Raw genomic sequence first — 13409 nt, 5'->3', positions numbered from 1 at the left:
GAGGTTGGGCCCGATGTGGACAGGGTCACAAGGGTGGTGATGTCATTGAGGTGGGGTGAAGAAATAAGAGGAGGCTGAGTTTCAGCTCTGTTCTCATTGTACAATAATACCGTCCCCATTTTTTTTCCTGTAAAGTCTATCTGGTGTCCCTGGTCCATCCTGGCTCTCACAAGCCACTTTTCTCAACTCTCCTCTTCCTATTCTTTGTTCCCCACATCTGGATTTGACTCTTATCATGACCCCTTGCATCAAAAGAAGCTGGTAGTGATGTCATGGGGGATAAAGTGGGAGTCTGTCCTCAAAGAACCTTTTAAAGCAAATCAAGACTTTGCTAATCAAACTCTGGATTGTAACAAACTCAGATTATAACATAAAGGAAGCTTAAGTAAGCAGGAAGAAAGATATTGGACAGAGGCATTTTTACTTTTAAGTAAAAGGCTTTGGGCAATCTCACATGAGATAAATGGAATGCTTGGAATGCTCTTCATTCTGGCTACTGACCTCCCAGCTTCCTTTTAAGTCCCAGCTAAAATTCCACCTGCTACAGGAAGCATTTCCCAACCCCACTTAATTCCACTGTCTTCCCTCTGCTAATTATTTCCTATTTATCCTGTACATAGTTTACTTTGTACATATTTGTTTGCCCATTGCCTTACCCTTTAGACTGTAAGCTCTTTGAGGTCAGGGGCTGCCTTTTGCCTCTTTTTGTATTTCTAGCACTCAAATGATTAAATGCTTAACTGATATGGAAAAGATTTAGAGACCATCCTCTCCCCGCTCTTTATTTTACAGATAAAAGTGAATTTCTGAGGAGTTCCGTGATTTACCCAAGATAATACAAATTAGAGTCTTCATTTGAACCAAGACATCTACTCCCAACTCCAGCATCCTTTCAGTCAATCACTAAACTAGGCCAAGTGTTGGGGACAACCTGGTTTCAAGAGATGGTGTTTTCTCCTAATGTTTTCTTCCCCAATAGTTCCTGGGGTATGTTTTTTTTTTCTAACATGTAACTTTCATCTCTTTCCTAACAGTTGACTTGGGTATAGAGGTGCCATCTTGAGGGTTTCTCAAGAGGCACAGGCTTGTGTGTCTAAATAGTTAAGAATGAGGTCAAAGGGCCCACAGAAATTGGTGATGGGAGTGATTAGGCTGTGGGAAGTTTCCCAAGAGTGTGTCAGCCATGGCTAATTAACTCTGCTTCCTTCAGCAGGGAAACTCCCAGCCTGTAAAGGAGCTGAAGAGTTTTGAAGACAGTCTTGAAGCCTGCACCATTTAAAGAATGCAAAAGTCTAGCCTTCCACAGACTGATCAGTCAAAATCTGGAAGCAAATAAATGATCCTGGAACTAATTACAGCTTGGAACTGTCTGAAAGATAATGTGGAATTACATAACAAATATCATGTTTTTGTTTGTCTGACTTTGAACAAAAATGCCATGAACCTAAGGAGACACATTTCATGCTTCAGATAAGAGGTTTGAGTAAAAGGCCTCTGAGGTGTCTGGCAAATGAGAGATTCTGAGATTCTCTGAACATTACAGGCCCCTCCAACTTAAAATCTTTGATGGTTGGGGCCAGGGTATATGTACATACTATTTTGTCTTCTGATTTTTTTCAGAGTGTTATTTCATGTACAAATTTCCATTTATTGCCCTAGTGATACATATATTTATTATTTTTATAGTATGTGTGTGTGTGTACACCCACATATAATCACACTGTTAATATATCGTAGTTTCCTTAAGTCTTTTCCTATTACTTGTCCAGCTGGTTTGTTACCATTTTTTGCATTCTAATTGTCATCTCAAGGCCCTGTGCCAGTTACTTTCCAGTGCCATATTGTCTCTCTCCCCATTCCCCCCCCCCTTCAGGAATACAAGCTCCCTGAGGGCTGGTGGTATTACTTTATTGTTGGCCTGGTAGCCCCAGTACCTACCGTGTTTCCCCGATAATAAGACCTATCCCGAAAATAAGCCCTCCCCTTACCGTGTAAGATTCCTCTAAAATAAGCCCTCCCCCGAAAATAAGCCCTATTGAGATTGCTACTGTAGTGAAGGTGATCCCCTGCGATACACGCTACATTATGGTATCTTCTGTATGCACCGTCCCCCCCCCCCCCAAACACGCTGAGCTCCAAGCTGCATCCAATCAGAGCTGCAGCACTGAGCGCATCATCCTGTTCTTCCCCAGTGATTTGCTTATTGAATAAAGGTACATTTTTTTGTTCATATTTACCTGTTTATTAAAATTGCTGTCAATGTTCATTAAAATAATCTCTCCCCTGAAAATAAGCCCTCTGGTGTTTTTCTGTCCAAAAAAAAATAATAAGACAGTGTCTTATTATGGGGAAACACGGTAGTTCATGTGATATGAGTGCTTATAGTGTTTCTGGAATATCTGTTACATACCTAAGTGTTCTGAATCGGCAACTGGATGGAGTTGTACCCAATACCAGAGAGATTACATGTGAAAATAGAAAAAAAGAAATTCCTCTGGGGGAGGTTTGCGAAACTCTCAGGCGGCCTTTGCATAAAAATAAAAGATTCTTAACCAACCACACTTTGGATCGACTGTAACCATACTTTTGGTTACCCTGGCTCCTGGTGAGCTGCTCTGAGAGGGGCCGTGCAAGCCCCTCAGTCTGCAGGGGTAGCCTTCGCAGTCCTGGGCCTCTGGACCCAGAGCTTGCATCACACCGGCCCTGGGCTTTCTGCCTGGGGCGATGCGCCCTCCCCGTCCGGCTTTGGGTGCTGCTCCTGGGGGGCTCCTCAGAGGGCAGGGGGCTCAGGGCCGCCCCTTTCTGCGCTGTGCATATTTGTCGGACTCACCATGTATTGCCAGTGACGCTGATTTTTTTCTTTCTTTTTTTGTCACTTGGGGTGGCTCTGAGGGGATGCAGGAGAACAAAAGACATCAATAAAAACGACTGTTTTCAGAGTGTGCCTTGTAAATCTCGCACTGCTCAGAGAAATGAGAAGGGCTTTGGGCTCCTGGGTTCCATCCATGGCGCCTGGGCTCTACTGCTCGGGCCTGGACGCGCTCGGCGCTCGGCGCGCGCTGCCTGGCCAGACGCCGGGCGCTCCCGGCTCGGCGCTCGGCTGCGCGGCCTGCTCGCTCGATGTCTCCGCAGCAGCAGCGGCGGCGGCGGCGGCGACGGCGGCGGCGGCGGCGGCCGGGGCCGGACGAGGGTTGAAGGCTCGGCCGTGTCCCCGCGCTCAGACCCCTCCCCCCTGCCGCGCGCCCCCCCCTGCCGCGTGCCCCCGCGCCCGCCCCTCCCCTCCCCCGCAGTCCGCCGGCCGGCGCGCGAGCCCAGGCCCGGCCGTCGCCGCCGCCGCCGTCGCCGCCGCCGTCCGCCCTCCCCGAGGGAGGCAGGTAGGTAGGCCCCGGCCGAGGAAACTGAGGCGGGCCGGGCGGCCCGGGCGTTGGGGTCACCGGCCGCGTCGCTCCCGCCCTTCGCGCCCGGCCCTCCCTCGCCCGGCTCTCAGTTTCCTCACCGGTAACGTCGGGGGAGGGAGGGGACGGAGGGGAGGGAGGGGGGCTCTGCGACGGCCGAGGCCCTTCCGGCCCCAACTCCGCCCCGTTACACTCGGGGAAACTGAGGTCAGAGAGAGGGCATGGCTGGCCCGAGCCCGCCTGGGGCCTGCAGGCTTTCGCCCCGGCCGCCCCCCACCCGCCTCCGGACCGGCCTGGGCTGCAGCCGCGTGCTCTGCCCCTCGTGCCTTCTTGTGTCCCCCCCAGCGAGTGTGGGGGACGCGGCCCCCGTGACCCCGGGCGGGGGCGCCCTCGGTGCTCGGTGACACCCTTCGGCGAGCAGACGCCCGAGCCCCCTCGCCCCCCGGATCCCGAGCGCCCCGTGTGGGGGAGGGGCGGAAGGGGCCCCCTGGGGCCGGCGGCTGTCGGGCCGGTCAGTGGCAGTGCCAGGCGGGCTGGAGGCCATGTGTGGCCGGGGCCCTCGCGTGCCCTTTCCCCGTGTCACCCTGTGGAGGAGCCTCCGGGGGTCTGTAGAGGAAACAGCGCCCGCCCGCTGCTGTTGGGGGTTCACCCTGGGGTGCCGCGCTGGCCGTCTGCGGACTGCACTGGGCTTGGTCCCGGCTCGGGGGCCGGAACCACCGAGTGCTGATCCGAAGCTCCGGGAGGCGCGTGACTCCCAACTTAACAAACTTTTTTCAAGCGTAGAACAATAGTGTCTCAGACCGAGCAGTCTTAGTGTCAACTTTTATCCTAGCAGCAGTTGCCTGTACAATCCCTGTGACGGGGGTCCCGGCCATTTCCCTTTCATCAGAGCACCTCAGTGACGTGCTCCTAGTTCATTTAGTCTCTGAGGAAAAGGTGTTTTTTGGGGGACTCGGTGGGGAGGAGTTGTAGACGGAACGGGAGAGAAGTCTTAAGGAGGAAGGAAGGTGCCTTTCGGAAACAGCGCTGGTGTGTATAGGGCAGCTTGTAGACGTCTCCAGACCTGATTTTCCTAGGTAGAAGAAGCTCCAAAGGGACATCTGGGGGCCAGATGACTTTAAAGTTTTCCATGATGTGATTTTGTAAAAAATTTGAACTTTCTAGTTTTTATCGTCTTCAGTCAGGTCTAAATGATAGCACTTTGTCATATATTTGTTCCCAGACAGGACATTGGTGCCCCTAGATCAGAGGTGAAAGGCAAAGGACCAGCAAGTTCCAGTTTCCAGAATAGGAAGAAGCCAGGCTAAGAACTTTCATTTTCTTGGAATAGGAGACATAGGTGGCTGAAGTGAAGTGTAGGAAGAATTCAGGGATGGGAGTACCAAATTGTTCCCTAGAGTACTGAAGAAGTAAGCACCTAGCCTGCGCCTGCCACCAGTCTCCTTGGTGGCTAATGAATGTTCAGAGAGAACTGCTTTCTACCTAGAGGAACAAAGGGCTACATTGAGCTGCTGGGAATGTCACTAAGAGGGTGAGAATGTTAGGGGCTCCCAGTTATATTCCTAGAGGAAGTCATTGCCAAAAGGGATAATGTTGAAGTAATGACCAAAAAACTTGTTATGGAGAAAATAAGGAACGGGTTTGTAAGGACATAGATTTTTAAAACGATTCTCTCTCTTGCTTTATATGGAAATTGAAAGTGAGAATTTTATTTGCTTTTTATTTGGTATAGTTGAAATATATTTCACTCTCTGAAACTAAGGTTACACTGTTATTTTCTTCTGCACCTTCAGCAGGTGACTGGCTTGATGACTACTCTGAACAAGCTTGCCACCTTTTGGGTTTTCTTCTTTTATGAGGACTTTGTTTGGGATTGTTCCAGGTGGAGGTGCTTTGAATGTGCTTCAGAACCAGGTCCAGGACAGAGGCTGGTGCCTCACATGTAAAAAATAGAGTCATGCTTTTGCTGTTCCAGAGGTATGATTTTAGGTATTTAGAATTCCCCATGCAGCTTATCAGTCCTGAAGCCAGAAGCTGAGCATGTCTAGGCGTTCCAGCGATGGTGGCAGGTGCACCTTCCACCTCCTTACTCCATGACTACAGCAGCATCCCACCTTACAGGTGAACTACCTGGGTCTGAGTCCCAGTTCTGCTTATTAGTTATTACCTGTGTGACTTTCTTCAAGTCATTTAACTTCTCTGGGCCTCAGTTTCTTTTTCTGTAAAACGAAAGAATTTCTGAACGCCTTTTTAGCTCAGCTTTTTTTGGGCATTTGACATGAGAAATCCTCAGGAATGCTAAGGAACTGGAAGAAATGTTTCAGGAGGCCTCTTCCTCTGAAGTTGCATCAGTATTGATAGAATTATTATGGAAAGGTTGGGGGTGGGGGGTGAACATTTTTTTCCCAGGTGGCTAACTAATATATTAAGTTTCCAAAGTTTCTTCAGTTCCTAGTAATTTTTTGCCTCCTCCTCATTATCACTTCCAAACTTGGACTCTTTCTTGTCATGCTTTTTGTTCTTGTTGAGTATTGTACTGTAGTCTAATGTTATCATCTCTGCTTTAGGAGGGATAATTTCCATTTACTTCTTCCAGGCATTTTACATCTTTTTACCCAGTTTACCATGAAGTTTGTATTAATTATGGACAGGAAGGTTGTGTTAAGTAGGCTAGGCAATGTGTGAGCTAGTAGACGGTAGGTGTAGACAGAGTCCACCATTCCTTTCAGGGAGCTTGCTCCTGGCCTGCAGGCCTGAGCCATAGACAGCTGAACACGCACAAAGTCCTGCACTGCTCTTCTGTTGGCCAAAAGAAGTAAGTGCACATGCTAAGGTGGTGAGGAATGGCAGGTGGGTGGTGAAGGCTAATTGGGGAGGGCCAAGGGGAATTTGTCAGCACTCTCCCACTTGGTCTCAGTCCCATGATCTGTAGCCTGACCTGCTTTGGCAGACCAGGCATTTTCTTTGAGTTACTCTGTCAGACAAAATGTTGATCTTCTCAGTTGCCCCAACTTTCAGGGATGGGAAATACTTGGCTGTGTCAATTATTGAACTTCTAACCTAAACTTTCCCCTTTCTTAATAGTAGACTCCTTTTCTCCTGGTGTAGTGGATAGAGAACTGGCTTGAGAGTGAGTCTGGATTGTTTCAGGACCTTAACACTTGGGCAAGTTGCTTAACTTCAGTTTCTTTACTTGTAAAATGGGAATGAGGATAGTACCTACCTCCCAGAGTTGTTGTGAATGTCAAATGAGATAATATGTGTAAAGGGTAATCTATCAGCTCCTATAGATTGAATCATTGCTATCATGTAGATGATTCTTAAATCTACATACCCTGCCTTTACCTCTGCTGACTTCCAGTCTTGTGCCTCCAGCTGCCCAATGGGCTTCTGGAATGAATGCCCAAGGCGTTCTTCCCCTCCTCCAAACTTCCCTATTACTGATAGGCCCTACCACCTCTCAAACACCCAGGCTCATGTGGTGGCCTCATGTCCTTATTCTCTCACCTCTTCCTCCAATCTGTTGTAAATGCCTGTGGATTTTACCTTTGTATCTTCTTTCCTTTGCATACACCCCCCCTTCTTTCATGTGATGGTACCACTGCTCTGGTTGAGGCCCTTATCACCCCATGCCCAGACTGTTGCAGCAGGTTCTTGCCTTATATCTCTTCCCACTCCAGTCCATCCTCAGTTACTGAGCTATTGGATCAGTCTTCCCAAAGGATGGGTCTGACCACAACACCCCATTATTCAGTAAACTCTAATTGCTCCCTCCTGCCTCCAGGATCAAGGATAAAACATCTCTGATCTTTAAAGCCTTCATAACCTGGTTTCTTCCTGCCTTTCTAGTCTTTTTTACATCTTAATTAACCCCCCCCCCCCCACACACACACACATACACTCTGTGATTCACTGACACTGATCTCCTTGCTATTTCTGCCACAGGATGCTGTCTCTCATCTCTGTGCATTTTAGGGGAGACATACAAATACATAGATAAGTAGATGCAAAACATATACAAAAGAGATTCAAAGCAGCTTTGGAGGCTGAGGACATCAGGAAGCGCTTCATACAGAAGATGCAGCTTGAGCTGAGCTTTGAAGGCAAAATAGGGATTCTCAGAGGCAGAGACAAGAAGAGAGTGTATTCCAGGCATGGGGAACAGCCGGTGGATGTCAAAGAGGTGGGAGGCAGAGTGATGTGTGAGGAAAAGTAAGAGGACCAGTCTGGTTGGACCCTCGAGAGGGAGAAGATAAGTGAGAGGGAATAATTCTGGAAAGAAGTTGTGAATACCACACTGAACTTCCGTTTGATCTTAGAAGTGATAAAAAGCCATAGGATTTTATTGAGTAGGGGAGTGACATGGTGTGACCTGTGCTTTAGGAAAATCCCTTTGCTATTTCTGCCACAGGATGCTGTCTCTCATCTCTGTGCATTTTCACTGACTTTGTCCCATGCCTGAAATTCTTACCCTCTGTACCTTGACCTCCTGACTTCCTTCAAGTTTCAGCTAAACTTGAGGTGGAGGGTGATGGATTGTAATGGGGAAAGACTTGAAGTAAGCTGATCCAAGAAGAGGCTATTATTAAGAGGTTATTGGGGCCTGAACTAGGGTGGAGCCATTTGAGTAGAGAGGTGAGCACATAGGCAAATCATATTGTAGAGATAAAAATGGCAAGATTTGGAAAGTGATTAAATAGAGGGGTTTGAGAGAGCAAGAGGCAGATGATAATGCCAAGTCTATTACCTGGGAAATTGGAAGGACAGTAGTACATTTGACAGAAAGAGGGGAGGGTTTGGGGAGGTAAATGTCAGGGATTCCATGTGGTACATTTTGAGTTAGAGATGCTGGGGGGGAAAAGGGGGAGGCATCCATGTTGAAATGTCCAGTAAATAATTGGTGATTCTGAACTACAGATCAGGAAAGAGACCAAAGCTGACTCTATGAGTCTGGGAATCATCTTCATAGAAGAAGGTATTCAACTGTGAGAGTTGATGAGGTAACTGAGAGAGTGTAGAAAGAAAAGAGAAGAGGACCCTTGACAGGCCCTACCCAGTTATAGATGATATTCTAGTAAAAGAGACAGACTGGGATGATGGACCTAGGAGAGAGCAGTGTCCTAAAAACCTAAAAAAGAGTTAGAGAGTATTGAGGATGAGAGGATGGGATTTAGTGTTGAAGGGAGATGAAGATTGAGAGGAGGCCATTAGATAACAGCAGTGAAATCATTGGTCGCTTTGAAGCCAGGAGTTTCAGCCATCATTTTTGGTGTGACTAAGCTTTTGCCTTTTCAGGATCCTCTGGGTGCCCCAGTTTTCCACAGGGTGCTCATTCTTCAATTGTGGCATCGATGGTTCAAATAAAAAAAATTCAGTTGGAGCATTAGCCCATCATGATTCAGGAAGTTGAAATTCATCTGCTGCTGTCCCATCTTCATGCCTTTTTTCAAGTGGATAGAAGGACAGTGTCTTGTATCTGTTGCCTCCCCTGCTGAAGACGCTTCCCAGGGTAGCCTCAGTGGCCTCCCGAATAATGGACCATCTCTGGCATTTTAGGCTCTTCCTGATTGGATGCCAGCCTATCTTTCTAGGCGGATTATGCATTTTGCACTCTCTTCTCACCCACAGTGGCCTCCTTGCTCTTCTGTCTGCACAGTTTCATCTCCTGTCACCAGGCCTTTTCCTGGGCTGACCCTCATGCTAGGAGCGCCCTCTCCCTTTGAGGCTCAGCTCAAGTGCTAGCTCCAACATAAGGCCGTTCTGGATTGCTCCAGGTGTTAGCGCTGCTTTCACCCTGTAATTACTTTGTTATGCTTTGTATGGACTACTCATTTGTGGCCATCCTGTTTCCCTCGGCTCCCCCTCCTCCCAGTGGGCAGACTGCTTTGGCCTTTTTTTTTTTCTCCCAGGGCCTAGCAGAGTATCAGGGGGAGACTAGGGAGGTAAATTCTTGCTGAATGGAACTGTATCTGTGTCAGGGAATAAACCAGGATATGTAAGAGAATATAACCAGGAGTCATAGCTGAACTCGAGAGAAATTCCAGGCTGAGCATAATTCTGTTGCCTAAGTGTGTACCTAATAATACTTTGATCTTGTATGCAGTTTCGTGCTTAAGTCAAAGTTCTATGATTATAATACTCCTGGGCATTGTGTCTTCATCAGTGGGATGAACTGATGCAATGTTCAGATGCATCATCCTGAGTCACTGTGTTGAGGCATTTATAGTGTGAGGCAATTGAAGCTCTGTTAAGTCTTAACTTGGTAAGTTTCCTAAAGAGTCAGTTTGGTTAATATGTATATTTCAGTTCTAGAGTTAAGTAGAAATGCTTCTTCCTACTTGTTACAGGTAGAAATTTGACAGAACATATTTTCACAGAGACAAGAACAGCCCCTTTTATTTCTTCACTCTTGAATAACTCTGAAGAGATAGTATTGAAAGGGAGTTAAAAGTTAAAAATACTTAAAGAAACTCTCTTCTCCTCTCCCTCTCCTTCCTCCCCATCTCCTGGACTCCTAACAACTTTAAGGGTCAAAATTTTCAGGGGTGGAAAGCTACAGGATTGGAAAGAAATCAGGAGACAAGCCTGGACGGCAGATTACAGAGGAATTTGTGGTTTTTTTTTTTTGCTTTTTGGGGGGGAGGGCAATTGGGGTTAAGTGACTTGTCCAGGGGCACACAGCTAGTTTTTGTGTTATATGTCTGGGGCTGGATTTGAACTCAGGTCCTCATGACTCCAGGGCTGGTGCTCTATTCACTGTGCCACCTAGCTGCCCCTATAGAGGAATTTGTAATGGCATGGCTTTTGGTAGCCAGATAGGCCCATGTCTTTTGTGCTCTGGTAAGACATGTCATTGGGTAGAGTGGGGTGCAGATAACCCCTCTTGTTGATGTTGAGACAGGATACAAATGGGATCCTTCAGCAGAAGGGAGGTGACAGAATAGTGGGTAGAAATGATGGGAGGGAGGGAAGGCAGGACATTAGCATGACAGCCAAAGTTGCTGTATCATCTGCAATGAATCCATGACTTGTTAAGGGATGCCTTCATGGAAAGAAGATGGAGAAAGGATAGATTCAGAAATTAAAGTGATATAAAAAATAAATGATATCAAGAAAAGGTAAAAAAAAACCAGGGGTGGCTAGGTGGCACAGTGAATAGAACACCAGCCCTGGATTCAGGAGGACCTGAGTTCAAATTCAGCCTCATACACTTAACACAAAACTAGCCGTGTGACCTTGGGTAAGTCACAACCCCAATTGCCCTGCCTTTCCCCCTCCAAAAAGCAAAAATCTTAAAAAACAAAAACAAACAAACAAAAAAACCAACACAAGACTAATTGGACAAGTTCTTCAAAAAGAAGAAACTATTATGAACCACCTCCTACCCCCTGAAAAAACCATGGGCTCTTAGCTGGTACAACATGTGCGTTGCCTCAGTAATTGTCTTCAGTCTCAATTGATGTTGAATTCATCTATATCTCATTCCTTTCCTCCCTGTGTATTGCCTTTTTTCATTCTATCTGGTCTTTAGCTGTTGAGTTAATTGTCTAATGGTCTTCATAGATTTGTCTTGATAGCCATTTCATACTCAAGTCAGATTTTGGGTATTGTTTTTATCCTTTTGCCTTTGGTCATTCATATTAATGGGTTTTGGATTCATTTTTCATCTTAAATTTTTAAAATTGCCTTTCTATAATCCCATTGTTTGCTATAGTCAGATAAGGTGCGTATTTGACTTTTTCTAGCTTTGCCTTCCATATCACACAGTATGTGTTATAGGAGTTTGGAGGTGTGCTACATTTTGACTTACTGTCATTTTATTTTTCATTTACGCTCTGCTCTCGATACATGGTATCTAATTAGGTGCATTGGGATAAAAATTGAGAGTGAAAATGTAGACTAGTATGCATCTAATCCCACTTTGGATTGGGGATGATGACTTGGCTGAGAAGCTGTAAGCACTTAATGGGCATTATCTCCATTACATCTTCAATATCCCTGCTTTATTTGTATCTTAGTGATGGGGAAGCTGAATGGTTTAACTTCCAACAGGGTTCATGGCAAGCCAGTGATGGAACTGGGAATAGAGGGCTCCTAATTGTGTTCTCTGTTTAGGTTAACTCATTTAGAGTGATGCTGCATTAAGTGGAAATGGGCCTTCCTCTATTTTCTAAACACTTTAATCACTGGGAAGGGACATTGCACAGGTGGTGGGAAGCAGATGTTCTCTTTCCACTGAGGAGAAGACAAGAGGGAATGTCTTTAATTGCAGCAGAAGTTATGTATATTACTTCCTGACTACAGACGTTGTGAGACACTTGAATAGATGGAGTTGTTGAAATGCTTTCTTCAGAGGTTTAAGAAAATGGTAGACAACTGAGGATAGTCAGGTGTGGCCTTATGTAGAAGTGTGGCTAGCTAAATGATGTATGTGAAGGGGCTAAATGATCTCCTGAAGTTCCTTCCAACTCTGATTTCCCTCATTGCTTAATTTACCAGTGGTATGTATGTTAGTGAATGTATTTCCACTTTTTCAAATGACAATTACTGAATCTGAGAGTATAGGTGAGTTGTCCAGAATCGTCCATTAAAATGCAAGATAAGAGGCCTTGAGACCCCTTGGCTCCTATTCTTTTGTTGAAAGCATAGGGAAATACTCCCAGCTTTGGGTGAGTATTTTCTTGGTTCTAAAGATAGCATTGTTGTGAGCCTTCCTAAACCATGGGGACTAAGGCTGTTTCCTGCAGTGAGTGCTACCATAGATTGTATGAGTTGAAAGCCATTAGCTGGGTTTATTTTGGAACTGAGTATCTTTGAGTTTATAAAAATGGGTTTAGTTGCTTTGGGTTTCAGTTGCATGTATATAAATGGGAACAACTTGTCAATAACAGATTAAGGTAATGGAGTCTTAATGACCGTGCTTAGTCCAGTCTGAGACTACTTGGGGAAGGAATGCTTAGATATTTTGGGATTTTTAGGCCTGGAGAAACTGAAGGTTAAAAGATAGGGTAATAAAGGATGGCCGAACACCAAATCCAGCTGGTGTAGTAGTACATGGAAATCAAATACTCATGAACGGGTGCCAGCTTAAATTCTCAGTTCAGGAAATGCCAAAGTTAAAGTTCTTGAAACAACATTAACTCATGTGCTTCATGTTTCTTCATTTCTTATAAAGATCATGAATTCATTGGTGAGAGTAGTCCCATCATGAAGGCAGATTGCAGTCCTGCTATATTATCTTAGCAGAGGAGCTTCATGATTTGCTGTGGTTAACAAAGTAATGATCTGGTAATTAAGTTAGCCTTCTGTGGTGGGGCCTCATTCTTAGTGTTTATCTTAAGACATCCTAGAAGAAATTTGGCTTATTATTGACATATGGTTTTGGTATAAGTTAGGCCATTGAGAAACTGAGGTGGGGGTATTTATCCATATTGGTAATTTTAACACGTCTCCGTGGGTTTAACTAACTTTAGCGGTAGGAGATGTGAGAGCATTTCTTTGACTAATCTGGAAGTAGGAATATCATCATATCAACAGATATTTGAGTTTACTTAAAGAGGAAAGATGCTTAATCGTCTGATGGAATATTGAGAGGTCAAATCTCTGGTCTCCTATTCAATGAACAAGCATTTATTGCCTTCCTGTTGTATATGAGGCACTGTGGTAGACACTGGGGATACAAGGGGATTGCCTTGAAGTAGGTTTCTTCTACCCTCATAAGGAACTGTGGAGAAAAATAGCCCTTGTTGTGAGCTGCAGGATGGTGAGACTGATTTTTGGAAATGTCAGCTAGAAAACTGTGTCAGACCTCAAAATGACATGGAAACATTTCTGCACATGCAGCATAATGCTTTTCTCACTTACTGCTTTGGGTTTTTATAGTGTAATATATGGTGATGATTCCCCACCCCCCCCAAACAAAAAAAAAACCCAACCCCCCCCCCCCAAAAAAAAACAAACCAAAAAAGATGAGATGGTTCCTTTCTCAGCAAAACCAGATAATCTTTCCATTTG

At 45.6% G+C, this 13409-nt stretch overlaps 1 protein-coding gene across 7 annotated transcripts in view; it reads left to right on the top strand.

The window, feature by feature from the left end:
• Positions 1–3307: 3307 nt before the first annotated feature.
• Positions 3308–13409, top strand: part of AMBRA1 (autophagy and beclin 1 regulator 1) — a 187212-nt gene continuing 177110 nt past the window's right edge. For 6 of the 7 annotated variants that reach the window (XM_069091534.1, XM_069091532.1, XM_069091531.1 and 3 more), the window contains exon 1: positions 3308–3374. The gene's annotated coding sequence lies outside the window, so the exon portion shown is untranslated. Of the gene's footprint in view, positions 3375–4037; positions 5517–13409 lie in introns of those variants that run through there. The other variant, XM_069091527.1, reaches the window with a different exon arrangement.

This window comes from Petaurus breviceps, unplaced genomic scaffold, assembly GCF_028583685.1.
Source record: "Petaurus breviceps papuanus isolate PSGF00001 unplaced genomic scaffold, PetGlider_PUasm1.0 188, whole genome shotgun sequence".
Taxonomy (NCBI): Eukaryota; Metazoa; Chordata; class Mammalia; order Diprotodontia; family Petauridae; genus Petaurus; species Petaurus breviceps.
Note: the sequence above shows the minus strand (reverse complement) of the source record. Positions and strands in the feature narration are given on the sequence as shown.